The 20,042-nt window shown below is 38.9% G+C and overlaps 1 protein-coding gene across 7 annotated transcripts in view; it reads right to left on the bottom strand.

Moving 5' to 3' along the window:
• The window catches only part of LOC311620036 (cyclic AMP-dependent transcription factor ATF-7), a 109,904-nt gene extending 91,917 nt beyond the window's left edge, over positions 1–17,987 (bottom strand). For 3 of the 7 annotated variants that reach the window (XM_084878953.1, XM_084878955.1, XM_084878957.1), the window contains exon 1: positions 17,854–17,970. The gene's annotated coding sequence lies outside the window, so the exon portion shown is untranslated. Of the gene's footprint in view, positions 1–16,235; positions 16,290–17,521; positions 17,577–17,853 lie in introns of those variants that run through there. The other 4 variants (XM_084878952.1, XM_084878950.1, XM_084878954.1 and 1 more) reach the window with 4 other exon arrangements.
• Between the last annotated feature and the right edge of the window lie 2,055 nt (positions 17,988–20,042).

The raw sequence follows: 20,042 nt of genomic DNA, 5'->3' as shown, positions 1-20,042 counted from the left end.
AGGTGTGCAGGAGGCAGCTGGTCGATGTTTCTCTCTCATCGATGTTTCTAACTCTTTCTCTCCCTTCCTCTCTATAAAAAAATCAATAAAATATATTTTTTTAAAAAGGAAATGGCTATATTATTTATGACCAAAGGGGAATGGGATAGAATACAGAAATTTAGGTTAAAATTCCTGGAAGCCCTTCCTCTTACAACACAGTTGATGTTCAGTAAATATTTATTTAATTTAATGGTGATATTCAAGTATACTTTGCTCAAGTATATATTGAGTTTTTGAAGAAAGCTGTTGGGACCACAAAACAATTGCTATGCAGTTATTTATGGAGTTAAAGCTAGTCACAGAGAAGAAATTTTACTTTGTGTCTAAGGCATTTTATGTGACTATATTCAACCAATTCTGTGCTTACACTTTGTAATTGGGCATTTCCCCGCCAAATCGCGTCGTAACGCGGGGTTGTTTTTTTTTATATTTTCTAGCCAAAATTAGACTTTTCGTAAAATATTCATATCTTTCAATCTATTTGATATTTTTCTATGAAACTTTCAGTGTTTTAGTTTAAAAAGAGGTCTCTATTTATTTACTTTGCAAAATATGTGTTATTCTATTTTTCATGTACACAAAATTACTACATTCTAGGTAAACATAGAAAAAAACACTCTTTCACAATCAAAATAATTTTATTCATACAAAATTACAATATTTTTTCGAAATTTTCAACAGATCTTATAAAAAAAACTATAACCTAATATGTCCGAACGAAAGCAGTATAATGGAGTCACTGGAGAAACGAACAAAAATGCAAAAACTAAATCCTTTGTTGGAATCACTGTGTCGTTTTTTTGTAAATATTACCGCTATTTATTTTTATGGCTATTGTTTTTGTTCAGGCCCAAATTTATTGTATCGGCAGGTAGACAATAGATAGTGCGTAGTCCGTCACCCATTTGGCGCCCTTGTTTACAAGTTTCCCACGCCCCACCGCTTAGCGGAACAAAACGAGTTAACTCGTCTCCCACGCTTTGGTACAAAAAGCGATATGACTAGTTTACTCATTTCCCGCAAAAAATGTGTTAAAATACAAAAATCATGGAGAAATCAAGAGGGCAGCATAGGTAAACACCTAAATTGCTGCCTCACACAACAATTTCAAAACTACAACTAAAAGACAAAACGGACATCGTCCAGAACCACAGAAAGCTGGCTGAGTGAAAATTCTACAACTAGAAGGAAAGAGAAAACCACACAGAGAATCAGAGAAGCTGCAAAAGGCTGAGGTACAGAGACGCACGTGTAGGGAGGACTGGCAGCTGAGTGCGTGGCTGGCTTTCTCAAGCAGAAGGGGAGACGGAAGTTCCTAACTGTGCTGAACTCCAGTTCCAAGCGAGACTCTGGGAACCCAAACTCATTCAGGGGGAATCTGGACTGTCTGGCAGTGGGCGAAACTCGAGGGCGGCTTTCTCTCAGAGGTGCTTGCAGCGATTTCCAAGGGACACTGAGACCCAGAGGCCTCATAGGGCAGGGCTAGCCAAGGCTGTCTGCTCCACCCTGAGACTCCGCCCCATTCAAGCTGAGCACACAGGCTTTTGTAATTTTGCAAGTCATATCATAAGGGTGTCTCCAGCAGAGAAGTTCTCTCAGCATAGACACAGCTGATCCTCACAGCCAATTGGCCTGGAGGTGATACCAACAACAATCAAGACTTAATTACAACAAGGCTGTGCACACGGTCCACAAAGGGGTGCAACAAGAGTGTCCACCTCAGGTAACTGGGGAGGCTGAGCTATGGGCCCTATAGGACACCTAGCACACAAAGCTACTATACCAACTCAGGGAAGCAGCAAAAATGCGGAGACAAAGAAAAAAATCACAAATGAAAGAAATGGAGGAAAGCAAACGACTGGATATAGAGTTCAAAACCATGGTTATAAGGTTTTTCAAGAATTTTCTAGAAAAGGCCAATAAATTTAGTGAGACCCTCAAGGATATGAAAAAAAGACCAACTAGAAACTAAACATACACTGATTGAAATAAAAAATATTATACAGAGACTTAACACCAGACTAGAGGACTTCAAGAATCAAGTCAAAGATTTAAAATACAAAGAAGCAAAAAATACTCAACTGAAAAAGCAAAAAGCAAAAAGAATCCATAAAGTTGAAGATAGTGTAAGGAGCCTCTGGGACAACCTCAAGCGTACCAACATCCTAATTATGGGGGTGCTAGAAGAAGAGAGAGAGCAAGATACTGAAAACCTATTTGAAGAAATAATGACCAAAAACTTCCCCCACCTGGTGAAAGAAATAGACTTACAAGTCCAGAAAGTGCACAGAACCCCAAACTAAAGAAATCCAAAGAGGACCACAACAAGACACATCATAATTAAAATGCCAAGAGCAAAAAGCAAAGAGAGAACATTAAAAGCAGCAAGAGAGAAACAGTTAGCCCTACCTGGTTTGGCTCAGTGGATAGAGCATCAGTCTGTGAACTGAAGGGTCCCAGGTTCGATTCTGGTCAAGGGCACATGCTTGGGTTGTGGGCTCGACCCTCAGTGGAGTCATGCAGAAGGCAGCCAATCAATGATTCACATCATTGATGTTTCTCTCTCTCTCTCTCTCCCTCTTCCTTTCTCTCTGAAATCAATTTATATATATATATATATATATATATATATATATATATATATATATATATATATTTTTTTTTTTTTTTTTTTTTTTTAAGAGAGAAAAACATGCCGAGACCAGTTTGGCTCAGTGAATAGAGTGTTGGTCTGCGAACTGAAAGGTCCCGGGTTTGATTCTGGTCAAGGGCATGTACCTTGGTTGTGAGCACATCCCCAGTGGGGGGTGTGCAGGAGGCAGCTGATCGATGATTCTCTCTCATCAATGTTTCTAACTCTCTATCCCTCTCCCTTCCTCTCTGTAAAAACTCAATTAAAAAAATTTTTTTTAAATAAAAAAAGTAAAAGAGAAAACAGTTAATTATCTACAAGGGAACACCCATACGATTATCAGCTGATTTCTCAACAGAAACTATGCAGGCCAGACGGAAGTGGCAAGAAATATTCAAAGTGATGAATAGCAAGAACCTACAACCAAGATTACTCTACCCAGCAAAGCTATCATTTGAATTGAAGGTCAGATAAAGAGCTTCACAGATAAGAAAAAGCTAAAGGAGTTCATCACCACCAAACCAGTATTATATGAAATGCTGAAGAAGAGGAAGACGAAGAAAAAGGTAAAGATAAAAATTAAGAACAATACATATCTATCAACAAGTGAATCTAAAAATCAAGTGAATAAAAAATCTGATGAGCAGAATAAACTGGTGAATATAATAGACTCAGGGACATAGAAAAGGAGTGGACTGACAATTCTCGGGGGGGGGGGGGGGAGACAAAAATCATACTCCTATGGATGAGGACAATGGGGGGAAGGTAAGGGCAGAGGGTGGGTGGGGAGAAAGTATCTGTCAAGTTAACTCTTTTTTTTTATTTTATATTTTTTATTGATTTTTTACAGAGAGGAAGGGAGAGGGATAGAGAGCTAGAAACATCCATGAGAGAGAAACTGACTAGCTGCCTCCTGCACATCCCCCACTGGGGATGTGCCTGCAACCAATGCCCGTGACCAGAATCAAACCTGGGACCTTTCAATCCGCAGACCGACGCTCTATCCATTGAGCCAAACTGATTTTGGCTCAAGTTAACTCTTAATTGCCCCTTGAAAATAAAACCTAGTCCAGGGTTGTTAAACTATATTTTCAAGTATAAAATAAATGCTAATTAAGGATGCAGCAAAAAGGTCAGCTTAATATATGACTTTTGGGAGTACAAATTGGGACAATAATTCTAGAAAGCAATCTGGCAATATTTATATTAAGTGTCTTAAAATGCCTCATATCCTTTGAACAAATCATTCTTCTTTAAGGACTTTATTCTGAAGCTAAAACCAGAAATACAGACTATTTATATATTAAAATGTTCATCATAGCCATATTTGTAACAAAAACAAAACAGAAATTAAATTAAATGTTTAAGAAGGGATAAATTAAGATACTCCCTTAAAACAGACTATATATATATATATATATATATATATATAATATTTATTTATTTATTTATTTATTTTTAATATATTTTCACAGAGAGGAAGAGAGAGGGATAGAGAGTTAGAAACATCGATGAGAGAGAATCATCAATCAGCTGCCTCTTGACACCCCCTACTGGGGATGTGCCCTCAACCAAGGTACATCCCCTTGACCGGAATCAAACCTGGGACCCTTGAGTCCCCAGGCCGACGCTCTATCCACTGAGCCAAACCAGTTGTGGCTTAAAACAGACTATATTTAAGTTAAGAATGTTTCTGAAAGCTATTTAATGACATTAGAAAATGCTATACACTAAGTTAGGGGAAAGCAGGATATAATATTACATATTCACCATAATTTCAAATCTATAAAAGAGCAAACAAAATAATAAACATTGAAAAAGAGAACATTAATATCAAATGTTAATAATGGTTATGAATGGGTAATGGTATTCCAGATTACTTTATTTTCTTCTTTGTACTTCAGTATCTTCCAAGGTCTCTATAATAATCACAGGCTGATTTTTAAAACTATAATGTAATCTAATAATAAAAAAGAATGTCAATCTGCATGACTTAAAAAAATACGTTATATGCTTTTTAAAAAGGCCCATATCTGCTACACTATTTTAAGTAACATTTTTAACTGTTTTGTTGTTGTTGTTGAGAGAGAGAGAGAGAGAGAGAGAGAGAGAGAGAGAGAGAATGAAAAAGAAAAACATTAATAGGTTGACTCCCATTTGTGCCCTGAAGACACCCCAACCATGCCCCCCCACCGGGGCACGTGCAACCTGGGAATGTGCCCTGGCCCCAATCGAACCACCGCCTGCTGGTACACAGGGGGGCACTCCAACCAACACATACCAGCCGGGTTCTGCTGGACTATTTCAAAGCACTAACCAGTATATTTACAAATCATACAAAGTTGTTTATTTTCTATTACAAAGTAACAGAATCAAATGACAAATTAAGTTCAAAGTTGACTCAAAAAATCCTTTCTAAAAGTATAAGGGAATAGCTTCATATAGAAATAGAGATGGTGGAAATTTCAACATATCAATACACAAGGTAAATCAAGCGATTCAAGATAATTCCTCCTTTGTTGCCCTCAAGGACCCATTTTCAGAATCCCATGAATGCTCCTAACAATGAGTATTACTCATACACAGAAATTTCTTCAACCATCTATCACAGCGGGAATAAAGCAAGCTGATTACCAAGCTTACCAGGTACTGAATGCCTTTCAGCTCAGCTATAAATAACCTAAAAAATTTAGACAGGCACACAATCAAAGTTCTATAGACCCCATTACTTTCTGATATTAAAAAGAAATTATACACAAACAAATCTCTTCCAAGAACACAACTTTGGAGACCAAGTTTCAAAGACTAAGATAATGTAGCTGCTGCTAAGCAGAGTACAAACACTATCTCTACAACTTGACAGACTCAACATTTTATTCACCATAGAATACTCAGTGCTGCTAGAAAACTGACTTAAAACTGCTTTAGCTGGTTTGGCTCAGTGAATAGAGCATTGGCATGCAGACTGAAGGATCCCAGGTTCGATTCAGGTCAAGGACATATGCCCAGGTTGTGGGCTAAATCCCCAGAGTGGGGCATGCAGAAGGCAGCCAATCAATGATTCTCTCTAATCATTGATGTTTCTAACTCTCTCCTCCTTTCTCTCTGAAATGAATATATTAAAAAAAAAAAAAAAAAAAAAAAAAACTGACTTAAGGAAGATTCCAGTAAACGTAAGAACTATTAGACCATAATGCAGGTTATGTGAACTCCCAGAAAACAAAGAAAGCTCATGTAGTAGATTATGAGGAATTGAAATCTCTGTTCCTAAATTCTGGGTCCATTTTCCACTGTATTATTTAGCATAACAACAGTTTGCTAGTAGGTAAATCAATAAGGCCCCAAAAGCATTATATAGAAAGCTTATATATTACTATAACCTATACTAATTAGCCTTATTGTTTATATCAGGTTTTTCTAAAGCACTTTGCTAACTTGAAAACTGAGGCAGAGAGCTACAAAAAACATAGGCAAAAGATGTATCAAGAAGTTGAGGTTGGCCTGAACCCTAAATTACCTGTTCTCACATACCCCAAGTAAGATAAAAAATGGACACCACATCTTTTTATAACTCTTTAAAAGTTGGATGACAATTTGCATATTGTAGACTGACTGCTGAATTGTGTATTTCCAAAAGTTTACATACAACAGGTGTCTCCGTTATGTTTATAATATAAATGAATGTCCAGAAACATTAGTTTGAGGGACTACAAGTTCTTGGAGTATTATTTGTCTAGGAAAATAAAATAATGTCCATAGTTTTAAAATTAAGTATATTTCACTATAACAAACATTGAAAAACATTGATCGGTTGACTCCCTTTATTTAGAACAGCAGTCGCCAACCGGTGGTCTGCGGACCACTGGTGGTCTGTGAGGTCCAAAAGGTTGGCGACTGTTGATTTAGACTATAACTGGAAAATTAATAATCCAGTTATAGTCTAAATAAAGGATTGGCAAATGTTAGCCCATAGCCCAAATCTCATTGGTGACATGTTTGTGTATGGCCCACAAGCTAAGAATGGTTTTTACATTTTTAAATGATGAATGAAAAGAATAATTTGTGACATATGAAAATTGTATGAAATTCAAATTTTAGTGTTCATAAATACAATTTTATGGGAACACAGCCCTACTTATTCTTTGCATGCTGTCTATGACTACTTTTGTGCTACAGTAGCAGAGTTTCATAGTTTTAATTTTTTTTTTTAATATATTTTATTGATTTTTTACAGAGAGGAAGGGAGAGAGATAGAGAGCTAGAAACATCGATGAGAGAGTCATCGATCAGCTGCCTCCTGCACACCCCCTACCGGGGATATGCCAGCAACCAAGGTACATGCCCTTGACCGGAATCAAACCCGGGACCCTTCAGTCTCCAAGCCGACGCTCTATCCATTGAGCCAAACCGGTCCCGGCATTAAATAGAGACCTCATGCCTACAAAACCTAACAAAAAATACTTTAAAAAAAATTAACCCTAGTTCTGAATATTTAGCATATTCACCTAGCACCTCATTAAGAAACAGATTCCTAGGCCTCCTGTATTCACTTGGCTTTGGCTTCCAAGAATTATCGCCTTGGGTAATTCTGACACCTTTTGAGAAGCACTAAAATGTAGAGCATATATTCCTTCTATGTGGTAAGTAGCTGTATTTTTCTAGTTAGGTACTATTAGATAGTTCTCAAAGTGAGCTCTAGGGATCCCTATTGATCCCTTTCAGAGTGTTCATGGGTGTTTAAATTGTACGTGGCTAAAGATCTACTTAAAGGGCAAGGCAGGCCAATGCATTTTAAATGTTTTATTGTTGTTGTTACTGATTTTAGAAAGAGAGGAAGAGAGAGATAAAAACATCAATCAGTTGCCTCTTGCATAGCTGATCCCCCTACTGGGGATAAAATCTGCAACCCAGGCATGTGCCCTGACTGAGAATCAAACCTGAGACCTCTTGGTGCATGGGTCCATGCTCAATCAACTGAACCACATCTGCTGGGACCAATACATTTTATATATTTTTATTGATCTCAGGGAGGAAAGAGAGGGAAAGAGAGAGAGAGAGAGAGAGAGAGAGAGAGAGAGAGAGAGAGAGAGGGAGAGAGAGAAACATCAATGATGAGAGAGAATCATTGACTGGCTGCCTCCTGCACATCCCCTACTGGTGACTGAGCCACAACCCAGGCATGTCCAATGCATTTTACTGTAACAGAGTAACAAAAGTTCACAGATACAGTTTTTGATTTTACACATCTAACCTTTAACAAACTATCACTTTTCAAATTTTGGTGTAGTATCAAAGGATAAAGACTATCTATAATTATCTGAAAAAGAATCTTTTCTTTTCCTATTACACATCTGTCTGAACCCACAGTTTCTTCATGTACTTCAATCAAAACAACATATCGTAACAAATTGAATGCAGAAGCAGATATGAGAATCCTGCTGTTTTCTATTAAATCAGACATTGAAGAGATTTAAAGCTCTTCTCTTAAATCTTTTGGAAATTGCCTGGCCGGTGTGGCTCAGCGGTTGAGCGTGGACCTAGGAACCAGGAGATCACAGGTTCGATTCCCGGTCAGGGGCACATACCCGGGTTGCAGGCTCAATCTCCAGTGTGGGGCATGCAGGAGGCAGCCAATCCGTGATTCTCTCTCATCATGGATGTTTCTCTCTCTTTCTCTCTCTCTCCCCCTTCCTCTCTGAAATCAATAAAAACATATGTTTAAAAAAAATCTTTTGGAAACTATTGTTATTTATGTTATTTATATCTATTTTTAAAAGTTCTCCATTTTAATTTCTGATATACTAAATATCAATAGATATAACCAAGGTAAACAAAAATTCTTTGGAGTCCTCAATTAATTTTTAAGAAGAAAAAAAGAGTGGAATCTAAGACCAAAAGCAATTGGAAACCCACTGCTTTAAGAAATACATAAACAGTAATACCACCCTGGATTGATCAATCAAAGAGCAAGTTGAAATTAATTTTGAATTTTAGGCTCAGACATGCAGGAACTGGTTTCAAACAAAGGACCCAGATTAACTAGACCAAATAGTTTTGTAGCAAATGACAAAAAGCAGATGGAAGTGAGAATTAAGCTGAGTCATAGGCAACACGTGGCCAAAGTTTAGAACCTGTCTCTGGAAGCAGCTTCATAGAGCCAACTACTTGAGTAGAAGTTTTATCTCTCTAGGCTTTTGGAGGATTCAAGGAACTATTTTTGAACTATCTTCAGAAAAGTTAATAAAGCAAAAACAAAGAAGCAACCACTTGCTAAAGTGATAGCAGGAAGCAGAGTTAGAAATAAATAGAGAACATTATACCTATGTTTGGCCTCAACATGCATTTTAAAGACAGAAAAATTCCTGGATATTAGTAAACTGTCAAAATCTAATGTCGTGTTTCAGTTTTTTCCTATTCATTTTCAGGCAAAGTAGGGATCCCTAAAGCAATAAACGAATACTAATCAACCTTAAAATGCTAATTTTTAAAAATAGGTTAGAAATCTTCATGGACTTGCCTTGGCCAGTGTGGCTCAGTTGGTTGTGTGTGTCATCCATGCACCAAAAGGTTGCTGATTCAATTCCTAGTCAGGGCACACGCCCAGGTTGTGGGCTGGATCCCAGCAGGGAGTGTGCAGGAAGCAGCAGATTGATACTTCTCTCTCATATCAATGTTTCTCTCCCTCTCCTTTCCTCTCTCTCTAAAATCAATTTAACAAAATCTTTTCTAAGACTGCCCACATACTGGCAACACAGTGATCTATTTGGGGTATTCCAATGCTCACTGATTAACTTTCAACAGTCCCAAACACAGATGCATAAATATTAGCAAAATACTGCTTGACCAAAAAAATTTTTAAAGCCATGGCCAGTGTGATTCACTAGTTAGAGCTTCGGACCACACAACTAAGGGTCATGGGTTCAATTCCCAATCAAGGGCATGTACATAGTTTGCAAGTTCAATCCCTGGCCCAGTCAATACACCTGTAAGAGATAACCAATCGATGTGTGTGTCTCTCTCTCACATCAATGTTTCTCTCTCATGCTCTCTCTTCCCTCCTTCCCTTCCTTCCACTCTCTCTAAAAATAAATGGAAAATATATCCTTGGGTGAGGATTAACAGCAACAACAACAACAAAAAACTTAAACAAAAAGCAAGAAAATGGTGCTAGCCCTGAATGATGTGGCTCATTTGGTTGAACATTGTCCCATGCACCAAAAAAAAGGAAACCAGTTTCATTCCTGGTCAGAGCACATGCTTGGGTTGTGGGTTTGATCCTCAATAGGGAAGGGATGCAGGAGGCAGCAGATGGATGTTTCTCACATCAATGTTTTTTCCCTCTCTCTCTCCCTTCCTCTTTCTCTAAAATAAATTAAAAAATATAAAAAAGAAAAGAAAACAGCACTAGAAGAGAAATGTTAGTACCAGAAATACATGCTAAAGAAAACCAACATGGTATTACTCAAGTTTGATAAAGCTTAAATAAATACTAGTGGCAAGAAAGTTGATGCCAACACAAATCATTTATAGCAATTATGTTATATTCAAGAAATCATCGGCTTTTTATAATATAGTCAGGCTTATTCCTGTTTTAAAAAGAATGATTATGCTCTATTTTTATTTTTATTTTTTAAAATATATTTTATTGTTTTTTTACAGAGAGGGAGATAGAGAGTTAGAAACATAGATAAGAGAGAAACATCGATCAGCTGCCTCCTGCACACCCCCTAGTGAGGATGTGCCCGCAACCAAGGCACATGCCCTTGACTGGAATCGAACCCAGAACCCTTCAGTACACAGGCCAACGCTCTACCCACTGAGCCAAACCGGTTTCGGCATTATGCTCTATTTTTAATCTGAAAAAAAATTTTTTCTACTGTATGAACTTAAGAACCCCAATAAAATTTGGCTAATTTAGCATATAAGATTCCTTTGTCCACTATGTCAGAAAGAAGCACTATATCCTATCTAATAAAAAAGTAATATGCAAATTGACCATCACGCCAACACACGATGGCTGCCCCCATGTGGTCAAAGATGACTGCCCCCATGAGGACACAAGATAGCCGCCACAAGATGGCCAGCAGGGGAGGGAGGTTGGGAGGGACCAGTCCTGCAAGGGAGGGCAGTTGGAGCGATCAAGCCTGTAGGGAAGGGCAGTTGGGAGGGATCCAGGCCTGCAGGGGAGGGCAGTTAGGGTGAACAGGCTGTCAGGGGAGCAGTTAGGCATCAATCAGGCTGTCAGGGGAGTAGTTAGGGAGTGATCAGGCTGGCAGGCAGAAGTGGTTAGGGACAATCAGGAAGGCAGGCAGGCGAGTGGTTGGGAGCCAGCAGTCCTGGATTGTGAGAGGGATGTCCGACTGCCCATTTTATTTGGGTTCTTAAGATTGGGCCTAAACGGGCAGTCGGACATCCCTCAAAGAGTCCCAGTTTGGAGAGGGTGCAGGCTGGGCTGAGTGACACACCTCCCCATGCACGAATTTAGTCATATAATAAGATATTAGTAAGTAATTAGTCATATAATAAGATATTAGTAAGTAATTCTACTCAAAGAAAGCAAGTTGGATTTTTTGAGGAGGTAGGACTATGATAAAATAGTACTGTTCCCACAGAGGCCCAAGCCACAAGCTCAAAAATGACTTTTTAAGCTACATATTGGTTCCTGTTACTTTCATAAATTGATATTTATTAAGGATAAGTGCAGAATTGAATAGAAAAGAGAAACTATTTGCACAGTTGGGTTTCAAATGTATGAGAACACTTAGGATTAAAATTACCCAAAGATGAAAAAAAACTAACAAAGTTAATTCATGTGTTTGTAATGAGTTTTATTTCCTAGTAAGTGTCTCTATATTCCGCATAAGACTAATACAGTAACTCACCTTTGGTTTAGTTGGGACTCTTTCCTAGATGTCTGCCTACAAAGTTTTAGAAATTAGTGAAATTTATCTTTTCTTAAAACCTTTCCTGAATAGTAACACTTCATCCTTCCTTTCCAAAGAAGCCATACAATATCTTTACTTTCAAACTGAACTGAATTTTGCTTCATTACATACAGACAGTGAGTATATTCAGATTTAAAAAGTTTCTAAACAAAAGGACAAACAAGGGAAGGAAAGGAAGCCAAATACTATGATTTAATAGAAAAACAACAACTCTCTTTCAACAGAAAGTGTCCACCAGGGAAATTCTGAAGAGAAAATGTCATGACAAAATATTTTAAGACATGAAATGTCCAATGCAAAATATTTGTTGTTGGTGGTGTTGATTTTTTTCTTTTTTGCTCAAGAGTTATTTATTGCGATTTATGTTCCTTACTTTTTGTTTATCCATTCCTACTGGATCAGTAGAACCATTTTAATTTTACTTTCTTTACCGTCCATTTTTCTTCCTGATTCTTCAGTAGTAAGTTTCCTGAGATGAGCTCTATTTATGAATGTTTGGACTGGCAAGGACCTTGAGAGGTCATCATATCCATCCCTCTACTTTTCCAGGAGAATTCATAACTGAACAATCTCAGATGGATAGAAGGTATCAAAAGAAAATGAAAAGCATTCCCTAACAGCATGTTACTTTATTCCACATGAACATTTACACTCACAATTGGCAATTTTCTAAAAATGAAAGTAAAAATTAAAGCCCCCAAAGAGGAAGGTGCTTTAACAATGCATTTACCAGCTAAATTGCTCAAACGTAAATTCAACTATCAGGTCTAAAATTAACACATAGAAAAGTTGTTGGCTGCCAACATAAAGTCTTAGTCCTTAGAGATGTCTTCTGATGTCTTATCTTATTTGTGGTACCATTTCACCTACAGCACATGGGATGACAAATACTGACCACCACACCAATAAATTGTAATTATAAATGGCAATTACATGTGTGTATTTATGTGTATTTTTTACAGGTGGTACAAATTTTTATTCCAAACAAAAAATAAAGTTAGGTCTAAATTGGAGATGTCAACATTATGGAAAACTATAATACAATTGTTATGTGGACAATAGTTTAATTCTTTAATATGTAACTTAAAATGTTCAGGGAATAGCATTTTGTCCTAAAATAGTTTCTACAACAGAATTTCATCTGATGACAAAAAGCATACAAAAGATACACTGTTAATCATTCTATATTAATTTAATCAAAAAAAGGAAGCAGGACCAGAAGTCTTTGAAATGGGGGTAAACATACTTGAAAAAAATAGGGAGCAGGGAAGGTAGAGTCCAGAAATTATAGACTGATGAAATATTGTTTACCAAGATTATAAAATGAATTATTAAATAGAAGGTTTTAAACAACTGGCAAGTAATGCAGTGATCTATAAACATTAGCATAAGATGGCAAAATAGTAACTGTCTAACTTCATTTTCTTTTCTTTTAAAAAAATATATTTTATTGATTTTTACAGAGATGAAGGGAGAGGAATAGTTAGAAACATCGACCAGCTGCCTCCTGCACACCCCCTACTGGGGATGTGCCCGCAACCAAGATACATGCCCTTGACCGGAATCGAACCTGGGACTCTTGAGTCCGCAGGCTGACACTCTATCCACTGAGCCAAATCAGTTAGGGACATTTTCTTTTTTTAACAGGGTCTCTAGCCAAGGAGCTCAGGTATATGCCCAGAAATAGAATATTTTTAGATTACTTTTAGATTACAACAGGGAAACTCTTAATACTTCATAAGAAATATAGGTTAGATGATAAAATAGTAGGTGGATTTGTAAATGAATTTTATCCAAAAGATTGGTTAATGGATTAATATCAATCTAATGATAGTATGATGTTAAAGCATTACTTCACCCTTATATATTTTACCAGTCACTAAACAAAAACTTAGGTGTTAGGACATCTATAATACTGTCAACAATAAAAAATTAAATTAAGAAAACACACACCATAGAAGTCATGTTTATCACATTTATCTATCGATACAAAAATATGAGGAATGCCCAAGAGGCTAAATAACATTATCAAGCTAAAACAATAAACCAAAACCAAGGAGATGACAGTTACTGGGATCAATGTAAAGTCCTCAATTACATTAAAAAAATCAATTACAAAAAAAAATCAATAATACAGGCAGGTGGTGTGGCTCAGTAGTTGAGCATCAACCTATGAACCAGGAGGTCACTGTTTGATTCCCAGGTCAGAGCATATGCCCAGGTTGCTGGCTCAATCCCCAGTAGGGGGCACGCAGAAGACAGTCAATGAATGATTCTCTCTCATCATTGATGTTTCTATCTCTTTCTCCCTCTCCCTTCCTCTCTGAAATAAAAAAATATATACATTTTTTTAAAAATCAATTACACAAATTAATGTGATCTTAGGCTTTAGAGGTATAGAGTACATTTTTAAAAAGAGGCCACTCTCCCCTGTACTTTTATTGATCAGATATCTGATATGTTATAATCAGACCTAGACAAGAGCCCTAAAAAATTAGGCAACTAAGTTGATGAGGAACCTGAACTTTATTAAAAATGTCATTTAAGGAATAGAAGCCTTAACAAGACATAACTGTCATCAAATATTTGAAGGACGACCATGCTGACAAGGAATTAGGTTTATTTATTGTAGCTTGAGATGGCAGAATTAAAGAGCTTCAGCACAATGTACAGAATGTTCTGAAAGCAGAGTTCCAAAAAGGAACAGGGAATCCGTGAAGTGAGTGAGGATCTTTGTCTTATAGCATTCGGAAGGTAAAAAGACTATGCTTCAGGGATTCCAAATACGATGCCTTTTCACATTTCATGAATATACTTGATTCCAAAATAAGCCTGCTAAGAGGAAGGAAGGCAGCGAAGAAACTTAAAACTGCTTCCTTTCACATGTTTCTAAAGAAATGGAAAACTTTTCATGAACTCTAAAATCAGTACCATTTTCAGAGAAACCAACAAAAGAAATTAATGCTTCTTCTTTTTAAATGAATACTGCATTTTTTTTCTCTTAAAGAAACATCTGCACCTTAATTTTATAGTTTATCAAGGAATAAGGGACAATTATACTCCAGACTGCCGACTAGTCCCACAAAGAGAGTTGTCTTAATTAGATATTTATATGGCAATGCTATTTGCTCCACCCAAAACTTCCTCCCAAGGAGAAGGCTCCTCCTTATCAGACGTGGAGAGGAGGCTGCTGCAACTCCCTCCTTTTGACTCCCTCCTGCTGCAGCCTAGGAAAAACTCAGTCTTGACATGTACAAAACAGTAACTGGTGAGAACTTCAGAGCAGCTGTGTTCAGACAGAGCCAGGGACTTTACTTGAGGCAAAGTAGTAGCTTAAGAATTTGTTTAAAAAAAAAAAAAAAAGGATTTCAATTTTGGGTTGAAGGCAGGGAGAGGAAAAAAGAAAGGAGATACAGTAATGATATCCATTAATATTTAAAATCCATAATAAACAAAGAATGCTTACTAACTACAACACGGAAACCATCATGGGATGGTACCTTTGATTCACAAAGTGAAAGATGAGCGCTCTCTAACTTTCTGCTAACGCTAATGGGAAATGGGAAAAACAAATCTTGCATTTAACAGTGCCCAAGTCAAAGCCAGCCCAAATTCTAGCACAGAAGACTAAAACAAGGGGCTTTGCTGTTTTGTTGGATTATTTCTGTGTGCTATCGTCAGGCAAACTGTGAAAATGTCGGAAAGTCCAATAGTAATGTTCTGAATGTGAACTACCAAACTAAATGCAGTTAAGGAAAGCTCAAGATCAGCAATCAATTGGTCTCAGTGTACCATGTGGGCAACTTCCGGGCCAAGAGAAAAAGCTTCAAATGGTAGCTGAGAACCAAAGGTTAATACAAAACAACATATTCTGGTTTCTCTTCATATACAGCTTTAACAGTATTTCAGCTATTAGTAATTTTTTTCTCAAAAGTAAAAGGAGGAAGCACCCTAGCTGGTTTGGCCCAGTGGATAGGGGTCTTCAAACTACGGCCCGCGGGCCACATGCAGCCCCCAGGGGAGTCTGATCCTGCCCGCCAGGTTTTTTGGGCAGTGAGCGCAGCCAAGGTGTTACAGTAGGAATTAGTAGTTCATATAGTCCGGCCCTCCAGCTCTCTGAGGGACCGTGATCTGGCCCCCACTTTAAAAAGTTTGAGGACCCCTGCCTGGCAGAGCGTAGGCCTGCGGACTGAAAAATCCCAGGTTCAATTCCAGTCAAGGGCACATGCCCAGGTTGTGGGCTTAATCCCCACAAGTGTAATCCTGGTAGGAGCCATGCAGGAGGCAGACAATCAATGATTCTCTCTCATCACTAATATTTCTAACCCTCTCCTCGTTGAAATCAATAAAAACAATTTTTTTTAAAAAAGTAAAAGGAGAAGAGAAGGAATGCAAAAGATAAATATATGTAATAATAAAGAAGTTATTAATTGGCTATATTATTAGTCCAATTCATCATTAAATAATCCACAACTATCAAACAAAGAGCAAAGGACTGTCATTATTCTGTACAGAATTAAGAACTGGTAAAACTACTTAGTATAGCTGCCAAACTTTTTTCAGTTTCTTTTTCTTTCCTTACAGACATGTTACATTTCGTAATAGTCTCCACTTACCTTACATCCTCCATGTTTAAGTACAAATTGTGTTTGATTTCCCCAACCCTTGCCCTAAGATATAATGACATATATTAAGCTTCTGAGTCTGGACACCAAGGAAAAAAAAAAAAAACTGAAAATTTTCACTTTCCTGAAATATGTGTCCATTTTATTTACACCATTTAAAAATATATAACATAAGCTAATTAAAACTGCAACCACCCATTTAATAACTCTTAAAGAATATGAGTAGGTAAGACACATTTAACAAAACACCTCCAGTGTAGTCTATTTCTCTGTGCTTCGAAAACCTATAAAGACTGAAGTCTCTACAGAAATTACTTACACTATTGCAAAGTTTTTAAACACAGGAATCAAGTGGGCTTGCTTGTGCACACTCCCACAAACCTTCACTTATGACACAACCCTCAGAGATACTAAAACGCCCACTAAGCAGAAAACAAACTTTTAAAGTTAGGAAAGTAGCTAAATGGGAATTTGGGTAGGAGGTGCTCTGGGTAGTAAACACCCTCGTCAGGGAACATAAACAAGCAACTCGAGCAACATATTACTCCTTCGGGGACTCCAACTGGGACTGCTTCCGTCCCAGGCCCCCACCCCCGAGTTAGGAAGAGATTCAATGTGGGAAAAGTTAGAGAGGGAAAAAGGAAATCAGAGTAGAAGTGATGAAAGTGTGTGTGTGAGTGTTTTCTCCTTCTCAATCCCTATCCAGCATTCTTGCAGGCTGATCACCAGACTGGATGTCAAATCCACCAAAAACAGTCCCCAAGTTTTTTCTGATATCTACATTCAAAACCTGCATATGTCAGCCGCTTCCTTTTCAAACACCTCCCTTTCACCTCGGGGGGCCCCCATACTCTTCTCAAAGGGAAGTCTTCTGGCCACCAAGCCCACCACTATGGTGTCTTCCTAAACTCATTCACTTCATTTTTTCCAACTCCGTACTCTCCCTGATACCATGTCCCTGATAGTCTTCTTTACAACTCAATCGAAATGCCATGATTCTCATTTCCAATGACTAAACCCTAGCTATCTATCCAGGCTCACTTACTGCCATGATTTCCCCTACTCATCCCTACCTTCTTCTGCCTGTTACCTCCAGCTTCTTCCAATGCCAAGTCCCCAACCCCACTCTTCCAAAAGCCAGTCTAGCACCCCTCCCCTGTCTCCCATGCCACCCCAATTCCAGGATCCTCCCCTTGGGCTACACCACTACACTTCCATTCCCTCAGGAGTCAACTCCCCACATCTTGCCACGCCCTGTGCCCCCCGGGGCTACTTACCCCCAAGTTCTCCCCACACTTCAGGCCTCTGGCCCCGCCTTCCCCCCCCTAAAGGAAGGAGGCGGGAGGAGGGAGAGAGGGGCGGCACTCCGCGAGGTAAAGACGATCTCCCACTAGTGTTTATCGCCGCCAATCTTAGCTTCCTTTTCTCCCATTGGTCAGCGTTCGCCCATGCCCCACCCTCTTCCTCAGACAGGGCCCGGCCACCGCCTCAGCGCCCCCGTCCAACACAGCCTAGGAGGGGAGACCCCGGCCTGGGAGGCTGGGAGGGATCGGAGTGGAAGGAGAGACTCTCGTCACTTCACGGGCTAGCTAATGTTAACAGGACTCACCCGCTGGCAGCTCCGTCGCCTCCCGCCCGCCCGCGCTCGGTCCCACAATCTGTCTCCAGCTCCTTCTTCCCCCCCTCAGCGGAGCTGATACTTTCCTCTCGTCCGGCCAGGCGCGCGCATCTCTCGCGAGATATGGGGGGTGGGGGGGTGGGGGTTGGAGGAAGGGCGAGATCCGAAGGGCCTGAGTTGGAAAGGGGCCGAGGGCGGGGCTCCGGGAAGATGTAGGGGCCAGACTTTCAGTGGGCAGGTCTGGGGAGCGAGGCTGAGCGAGCTCGGGACACACAGATCACACGTGTCCGGTTACGAAACGTAGGGGGAAAGGAAAAGAAGGAGGAATCCTTACAGGTGCCTGTAGTAGTGGAGATCCAAAAAGTGAAGTAAATATTTAGGGAATGAGATTATCCCAAGGGACGCATTAAACACACACACACACACACACACACACACACACACACACAAAAAAAAAAAAAAAAAAAAAAAACCAGACAAGATTATACCTGAATAAAGCTGTTAAAAAGAAAAAAGTGGAGGGAAAACCGGAGGCAGGGGTGGGGGAGCAAGGGATTCGGGGTTCCAAACAGTCGAGTAGTTGCATTTTCTTCTTTGCATGTTGAGTAGCCTCACTGTGGCCACAATCTGCTGGGGGGGGGGGGGGGGGGGGCCGGGGGCGGGTGCGGAGTGGGGGGGGGGGAATCGGAAGGGGGCGGGGTGGAGAGTGGGAAGGGTTCAACTGCAGGAACTGGCAACTTTTAAAACGTGCATGCTGTTCCCACTCTCCTCCAGGGTCATCACTTCCTTAATGGCAAGGAAGTGTAAAATACCCTTAGCCCTAGAACTTGAGTGAATATATTGAAAAAAGCAACCCCCAGCATAACGAGCCTATCTCATTTAGTCCTCTGCCTTTTTCTTTACAATTGAGTTAGCATTCCCATTTTGCTCAAAGAGTTGAAATGATCAAATGAGATAATATATTTGAAACTGCTTGAGAATTAAAAAGCACTATATTTATTACTCAGCAATTATTATAACAAGTATATATCAGGACATATGTTCTAGGCATGGGGAGAAGAGCCTGACAGACCAGGCTCCTGCTGTGGTATATTTTATATTTTAGTGGCAAGGAGGAGACAATTAATAAGCCAATAAACACAAATGTGTAAGTCCTTCCTGGTGTGACTCAGTTGGTTGGAGCACCCTTTTGTGCACTGAAGGATCATATATACACAGGTTCGAGTCCCTATTGGGATGCATGGAAGCAACCAATTAATGCCCCCCTCCCCCGCAAATAAAAACATATATTAAAAGAACACAAATATTTCAGTTAGTGGAGAGTGTTTCAGAGTAATGAGACAGAAAGAGACCAGGAGTGGGGAAGCAACTTTGCTCCTGGTGTTGAGAGAAGGCCTCTTTGAAGTAGTGTTTGAACCAGGAGTTGGAATTGAACCACGAGGAAACAACCTTGGGGAGATTTTGGGTGAAACATCAAATGCAAAGACCGTATTAAAATTACTCTCGTATGGTTGGTTACCTAGATGATAATTTTTATGTTGTTGTGTATTTTTTTTGCCACCAATTAAGATAAAACTTTTAAAATATAATTATAAGGAGAGTTAATTCAAAATATTGCCTATGGAATCTCTTTTCCTTTCTGCAGCTTTGTATTGCTCAGCTTTCTGAAATCCCTGCCTAGGATCTCATCTATCCTCATAGCAGCCTCTGAAAGGCAGAAAGAATCCAGGTAATTTCTCTAGGTAGCAAAGGTGATACAGAAGCACAGAATCATTTATATTCTTATAAAGTGAACTAAGAAAAGTTGAGAGGAATCTTAGCTTCCAATCTACTCTCCCATAAAACAATTACTACTAAAAATAATGCAATTATAGAAAATATAATTTTCAATCTAAATGCGAGATTTGTATATAACAGAGGTGGCATTACAAATCAGAGAGAAAGGGATTCTATAGTTGTGTTAGAATAATGGATATTACTCTACACATACAAAATAAATATAATACTTAACTTTCATAGATCCTATTTTGCTCCAGACAGCATTCTGTTTTATGGGTATTAATTTTTTTCCAAATTTATATCTCCAACACATATCTGTCCCCTAAACTGCAGACTAATATCTCCAACTGCCTACTTAATAAATCCACTTGGATGTCTAATCAGTATTTCCAACTTACTAT

This window comes from Pipistrellus hanaki (assembly GCF_964339955.1).
Source record: "Pipistrellus hanaki genome assembly, chromosome: 3".
In the NCBI taxonomy this organism is placed as follows: domain Eukaryota; kingdom Metazoa; phylum Chordata; class Mammalia; order Chiroptera; family Vespertilionidae; genus Pipistrellus; species Pipistrellus hanaki.
Note: the sequence above shows the minus strand (reverse complement) of the source record. Positions and strands in the feature narration are given on the sequence as shown.